This window comes from Rosa rugosa, chromosome 5, assembly GCF_958449725.1.
Source record: "Rosa rugosa chromosome 5, drRosRugo1.1, whole genome shotgun sequence".
Classification (NCBI taxonomy): Eukaryota; Viridiplantae; Streptophyta; class Magnoliopsida; order Rosales; family Rosaceae; genus Rosa; species Rosa rugosa.
The window spans coordinates 48,201,151-48,208,912 of NC_084824.1; positions in this window are offsets into that span (position 1 = coordinate 48,201,151).

Here is a 7,762-nt window from a genome sequence, read left to right on the forward strand (position 1 = left end):
AAATAACAAACTGATGTTATAAATGACAAAGGACATCAGTTCTATCTATAGAACTTATGTCTAATACTGATATATAAATCAATTTCTTATGTAAAGCGATGTCATAGTAGGAAACAAAATCAGTTTTTTATAAATCAAACGATGTCTAGAGTCATTTTATACATCGGGAGCTTATAAGAAACTGATGTTTAGAGTCATTTTTAACATCGGCTAAAAACCGATGTCTGGGATTTCCCGATATTTAACATCACCCACTAAGACATTGGTACATTTTTTTTTAACATCGATTTCTGGCCGATGTTAAAGGCAAAAATTCTAGTAGTGTCCGTAGCTTTCCAATGATATAAGGCTCATTGTCTGATTCGATCTGGGTAACTCCCAGTAATTTGGCGAAGTTGGGTGTTCTGCACAGGCAGATTCTGAAACGTGGTATTGCAATTGCCTTCCAATCCTACTTAGCTCATTCTAGCTTGTTTTCTTCTTTCTACAAAACAAACCTACAAAAACACTAAAACATGTAAATGAATCATAAATAAGGAGAACTAAACAAAAATATCAAGATTAAGAGGCATAGAAATATAGGAAAATATGAGCACATCACACCCTAAAGGGCATTAACCATTTCTCACTTCACAAACAAACCATCACGAAACAACAATGCTTTAATCCCCATGAGCTCCATCCAAACCCTGCTCAAATGCTTCTTATAAAATTCAGTACCATCAAATCTAAATCCCAGGCCAAATAGCTCAATGTCCAAATCCTAAGAGCAAAGACACTTAATCACCTCTTGACCATTCCTTCCTACCCTATGTTTACTCAAAATGGTGTACATTTGTGTCAAATCAAACTTTTAAATCGGTCTCATCTAAACAAAACCCACCTAATTTAAATAGCAAACAGTTAGCTAGCTACTAACAAGAGAAAACTTCTTACATTCAAACCTATTTTATTTCATTAATCAATGAAAGCAATCTCAAAACAGAAGCCTTGCTCTCAATTTAGCAAAATGTATTCCTTATGCTTATGGCCTCATTCGCTTGATCTCAGCACCTTTACAAGACTTCTTAGAGTGTTTGTACACAAGCTACACATGAGCAAACAGTATTGAAATACCCCAAGAAACTAATGCTCAACAGAACCTGAAAATCTTCAGACAATTCAACCAGGAGAATTGGATATTTGAATTAGACCTGAATAAGTCTGATGTAACTAATTGAAACTGAGATGAACGTTGTGGATCCAGTTGCATATAACTATAAATAAAACAAAATAAATCATTATTATAGTCAAATTGGTTAAGGTTTTACATCTAACCGTGCAGTCGTACAAATTCCAAAACAGTCACCGTTGCTTCGAAATTGATGCATAGTTAGATGACCAATGTTTCAATGGGAGACAATGCACAAATAATCTGAATATAGGAGAAAAATATTGTGAATGATAGTAGCTTTTTTGGAGAATTACAGTAACATTTCAGTTTGTTGGCAACAACTCTTCATTGTGGGGCAATAGCTTTTTTGAATGATGAAAAATGATTTTTCTAACGAATGACGGTTACTTTCATAAATAATAAGAGTAGCTTTTTTGTTCATTGACAATAGCTTTTTGGTTATCGGGCAGTAATTTTTTAGTTCATTGCTAATAGTTTTTCAATTAACGACGATAACTGTTTTGATGTAGTGGCATTTTCATAAATAATGAACAATAAAAATGCGGTGGTATTTTTGCAAATATTAATATTTCTTATATTATATTTTAGTGACTTTATGAGAGATAAAAACATATAGTGACTTAATTATCTATTTCCTTTTCTGACCTAGCAGAGCTCTGCTAGGGTTTACTTTCTAGTCTGCTAGAAAGCAAAATCTGCAGCCATGGATATGGATGTGCTTAGTTGGAATTGTAGAGGGATCTGCAACGATACTACAACAAGGGCTTTGAAGGATCTCATCTCTCAAAATCGTCCTCAAATAGTTTTCCTTTGTGAAACCAAAATCAGTTTGTTATCTGATTTTAATGCCCTGCGTGCTGCATTGGGTTTTCCTCATGCTTTTGAAGTATTGAGTAATGGCCTATCTGGTGGTTTAGGGATGTTTTGGACTGATGATGTTCAGGCAACGATCGGGACAGTGTCTGCGCATCATATGGATCTCTTTGTAGATTGTGGTGTTGGAAACCCCCGTTGGAGATTGACGGGGTTTTATGGCTATCCTCGTACAGGTGACCGGGATCGATCTTGGCAATTGTTGAGGGATCTGAGCGACCTTGATTCCTTGCCATGGGTTGTCATTGGGGATTTCAATGAAATCCTCAATAGTAGTGAGAAGATAGCGGGTCCGGTTCGAGCAGAACAACAAATGCGTGGATTCCGTGATGCCCTAGGCTATGGAGACTTACTTGATTTAGGGTTTCAGGGACCTCAATCTACTTGGTGGAATTCAGAAACACAGCTTCGTTTAGATAGAGCAGTCTGCACGCCGGCTTGGTGTGATGTTTATGGCCATGCTCGCTTGCGACATCTCCCACCAAGCGATTCTGACCATGTTCCAATCTTATTACATGCAAGTACTGCTCCTCTGACTACGAAGAAGTTTCGTCACCGTTTCAAGTTCGAGGCTTATTGGTTACCGAATCCTGAATGTGATGAAGTGGTGAATACAGCTTGGTCTAGGGATGTTACCGGTTCTCTGATGTACCAGGTTACACAAAAGATCAGTTATACTTGACTGGAATTGGACAAATGGCAGAAAAGAGCTTTCAAAGGTAGACAGATGCAGATGCTTGAAGTTAGGGCCAGGTTAGAAGAGCTTCTTGATGTCCATTTAACTGAAGAAGTGGTTGTCGAGAAGCGGCAACTGATGGGAACTTTACAGCAACTACTCTCACAGGAGGAGAGTTTTTGGAAGCAGCGGTCAAAAGTGCAATGGTTGCAAGAGGGGAACAGTAACACTAGCTATTTTCACAGAAAAGCGGCTAATAGGAGAAGGAAAAATTCCCTTCGTGGTTTATATAATGAGGATGGAGAATGGTGTGATGATGATGAGGGACTAGAGAAAGTAGTTACCTCTTATTTCTCTACAATGTTTACTGCTTCAGACATTGATTTTGAGGCAATGAGTACTACTTTGGAGGCAATACAGCCTTGTGTATCTCAAGCAATGAACGAGCAGTTGTGTGCACCATATTCGCAGGATGAGGTCAAGTGTGCTTTGTTCCAAATGTATCCAACTAAATCACCAGGACCGGATGGGATGCCTCCTCTATTTTTTCAACATTATTGGGATAAAATTGGTGGTGATATTACTGAGGCTGTGCATAGCTTTTTGCAAACTGGTCAACTCTTGAAGGAGATCAATTTTACTCATATATGTCTAATTCCAAAGGTGGACAATCCGGAATATATGTCTGAATTGAGACCTATTGCATTGTGTAATGTAATTTACAAGATTTGTTCGAAAGTAATTGCTAATAGGTTGAAGTTGATATTACCATCTGTTATATCACCTTTTCAAAGTGCATTTGTGCCTGGGAGATTGATCACAGATAACATCTTAATGGCCAATGAAGTGGCTCATTTTGTGGATAATAAACGAGATGGCAGTGAGGGTTATATGGCTCTCAAGTTAGATCTTAGTAAAGCTTATGATAGGATGGAGTGGTTCTTTCTCAGGAAGGTAATGGAACGGTTTGGTTTTAATTCCAACTGGATTGAGATGGTGATGCAGTGTGTCAGTACAGTGCGTTACTCTTTTTTGGTGCGAGGTAAACCGAGAGGTCTTGTAACACCTAGCAGAGGTTTGAGGCAGGGAGACCCGTTATCCCCCTATTTGTTCCTCATAGGGGCTGAAGGGTTCTCGGCTTTACTTCAACAAAAACAGGAGATGGGACTTTTACCCGGCATTGAGGTTTGTAATGAAGCCCCTGCTGTTAACCATTTATTGTTTGCGGATGATAGTATGCTCTATGCTAACGCTACTTTAGAAGACTGTTATCACATACAAGATGTTATTAAGACTTATGGCAGGGCCTCGGGGCCGTTAGTCAACTTTGATAAGAGTTCGGTAGTTTTCAGCAAGAATGTGTCAGAGTACATGAAGGGTGAGGTATCTAGCTATTTGGGAGTGCAGGTGGTGGATTCCCATGAAAAATATTTGGGTTTGCCTACTTATGTTGGGAGGAAGAAGACTTCTACCTTCCAATACATCAAGGATAATTTGGCGAAGAAGTTAGCAAATTGGCAAGGGAAGATGCTGAGTGGGGCTGGAAAAGATATTCTAATCAAGGTTGTAGCTCAAGCTTTGCCTTCTTATGCTATGAGTGTTTTCCAATTAACGAATAATTTTTGTGATGATCTAGAGCAGATGTGTGCTCGTTTTTGGTGGGGTAGTACTTTAGATAAGAGAAAGATTCACTGGAAAACTTGGAAGGCTTTGTGTAACCCTAAGGAAGAAGGAGGTTTAGGGTTTAGTAGCTTGTCAAATTTCAACAATGCAATGCTTGCAAAACAAGCTTGGAGGGTAGTGAATAACCCCACGAGTTTGGTTGCTCGAATTTTCAAGGCTAAATATTTTTCAGATACTTCTTTTTGGATGACAACTCCTCATGATTCTCCTTCTTTCTCGTGGAGAAGCTTGTTTTCCACAAGGGAGTTTCTAAGGCAGAGTTCTTATTGGCAAATTGGCGATGGTAATACTGTTAACATTTGGTCAGACTGTTGGTTGCCTGGTGTACAAGATTTTAAGCCGATGGATAATAGCATTGCTGCTAATGAGGTTCAACAGGTTAGCGATTTAATGCTTCAAGCAGGATTGTGGAATACTGGTTTGATTCGAAGGCTTTTCCCATTGACAGAGGCTGATGCTATCTTGAGCCTCCCTTTAAGTTCAAGACATGTTGATGACAGAGTTGTGTGGAGACTAGAGAAAAATGGTCGGTTTTCTGTTAAAACAGCTTATCGATTTGATTTTGCTACTTCTAATGCTAGAAGTCCATTCCATTTGTCGGTGGGTGTGGCTTTTTGGAAAAAGCTTTGGAAGGTGAATATACCTAGCTCGGCTAAGATTCATATTTGGAGAGTTTGTCATAACATTTTGCCTTCAATGGAGAGACTAGAGTCAAAAATGGTGGTGCTGGATTCTCAGGTATGTGTTTGGTGTTCATCCGCAATTGAGACCTGATAGGAGCATTTTAAAGTGGTATTTTAATAGTTAATTCCTCACATTTTGCTTAGTTAATTCCTTAACGAATCGATTTTTAACTCAATTTCTATTTTCTTAGGTACATTGGAGTAGATGATGATGAAATGAGAATTAGGTCCATAATTACCTATAAATGATGGAGAAAAATGGAAATGTACTAAAAGGTCAATTTTACACATTTTCCTACTCCGGCTAGGAGAAACCAAGCCAAGCAAGGAAGAAGGAGCGGGCGCCTGACCAAATGAACTCCAAATGAGCTGAAAATTTCCAGATCCATTCTAGACATCCTAAGGATCATTTCTTATGAAGAGTGCCAGAGCTAGAATTGAGTGGAAGGCCTTCAAACAGTCAGCCCAATTTCCTGCAGAAGCAAAACTGGAAAACTGGACCCGTAAGGAGTCCAGCAGAGATTCTGGCCCAAAGACATGGAAATAAATTCTGAAATTCTACCAAAATGATCTACACTCATGGTAGATCATTTCATATGAAGAAGTCAAGAGCCAAAACTGAATTCCTGTTGGAGAAATAATTGAAGGAATAAAGGGGCAGAAATTGACCTAAAAACAGCTCAATATTCACATGTTCATGTTTCCTACCCACATGAAGAAAGCTAGATGCTTTTCTCTTTTTCCTTGGATATATTTTTCTGCTCCAAAAGATCATCATCACTTCCATACTTCTGCACATTCATGCCTTGCTTTCATTTCATCATTACTCCATCTTTTCCATATTTTACAAACCACTTTCATTATTTTTCTTCCATTTATCATTTCACTCTTCTTTTTCTTCCCTATATAAACACCTTCTCCTCTCACTCTAAACACATTCCTTCATCCATTCCATTTTCTTTGTCTCTCCATTTCCTTTCCATCCTCTAGTTTCAAGTTTAGTCATCTCCACGAGTTCAAGCAAGGCCAAAGAAGAAGAAGAGAAGCCGTGAGCACTTCCATCCATAGCCATCCTTGAAGCTTGCTTTCGAGTTTCAAGAATCCACAACGTGAATCATCCATCTCATCTTCATCCACGGTGTAATCCGATTCTCCTTTGTAACCTTTGCTTTGAATTTCGTTGGTTATGAACTAGTTGACATATATGTTTGAACAAAGTATTATTTCTGGAATTTTTATGATTAATTGAGAATTTTCAGATTCATATATTGTGATTCGAGAGTTGCTTATGTGGGTTTGTTTAATTAAATTTGCGTTATAGATAACTTTTGTATTTTAATCTTATGTGGTTGCAAACACTTAGGGTTTCGATATGAATGGTGCTAGGTTTAAGAACATGAAATCGACTTTTCGTTTTGTGTAAACTTGAATCAAAGTAGTAAAGGTTTTGTACAAAGATCGAATTTAATTAAAGAGAATTGCAATTAGGTGGACTTTTCCATACTAAGTTGTACATTTGAGTTGATAGCCTTTCTCTATGTGTAATGCGTTAAACATGACATGATTGACTAGCTTTCTAGGGTTTGATTGCATGTTTGATAGGATTAATCTAGGTGCTTTCGCTTAGGTTAATTAGCATTGAAAAGTAAAAAATGGGAATTCATTTGCTTTCGAATGTTTCACATGATCAACTCCTTTCTCATGACTTAGATGAACAATATTAGGGTTTGAATCAATTTTAATCATAAGTTTCGGTTTTGATCTTTGTTCCTTCATTCCATTCGTATTTTTATGTTTTTGCATTTTAATTGTTTTTGTTAACTTAGTTTCATTTTCGAAAAAACCAAAAACAAAATCCCCCTCTTTTCGTGTAAAATGTTTATATTTTGTGAATACATTTGTGAATATTATACTTTGTTTTAATTTTAATTGTTTAATTGTTTGACAATGACAGGTCTACCCTCAATCCCCGGAATAGAACGATCCCTACTTGCTTATACTACTAATGATATTTTTAGGGTTAAATTATGCGCTTGCTTTGAGCGTATCAATTTTTGGCGCCGTTGCCGGGGATTGAAAAATCATTTGTCACTTTGTGAATAATATGTTTTGTTTATATTGTGATATTAAAATATATATATATATATATATATATATATATATATGTATATATATAATTGTGAATAGTGACGTTTCGTACTTGTTTGGAGTGAAAGTTTTGTCTAATTTTACTTGTAAAGAAAAAGAAGAGTAAAACAATGAAAATTGAATTATGAATATTGTTAATTATTTAATTGTTATGAGTGTGTAAAATCGTATGAGTAGACAAGGGCCCTTTTGTTAATATTGGCCTTAACCCTTCATTTGTACCTTTCTAAGGTCTTATGAGGTTGAGGGCGGCCTTTATTAGCATTTGGAGAACAGTCTAACACATGAGTACTTTCCAAACTGAGTAAGGGGCATTACAGATGGTGTCTTAGGTTGAGACCCTGGGTGATGGGTTCAAATTGGATCTCAGAGATACTATAGACTGTGCGTAAACCACAATGTGGAAGTAGCCAATAGGGGCGTAAACCTCAATGAGGGAGTAGCCTCCGTAGTATCACCAAAATGAGTCCTCCCTCTCACTTACCTCTTAATCTGGCTATCTGGTCTTCTGAAACCACGGAAAGA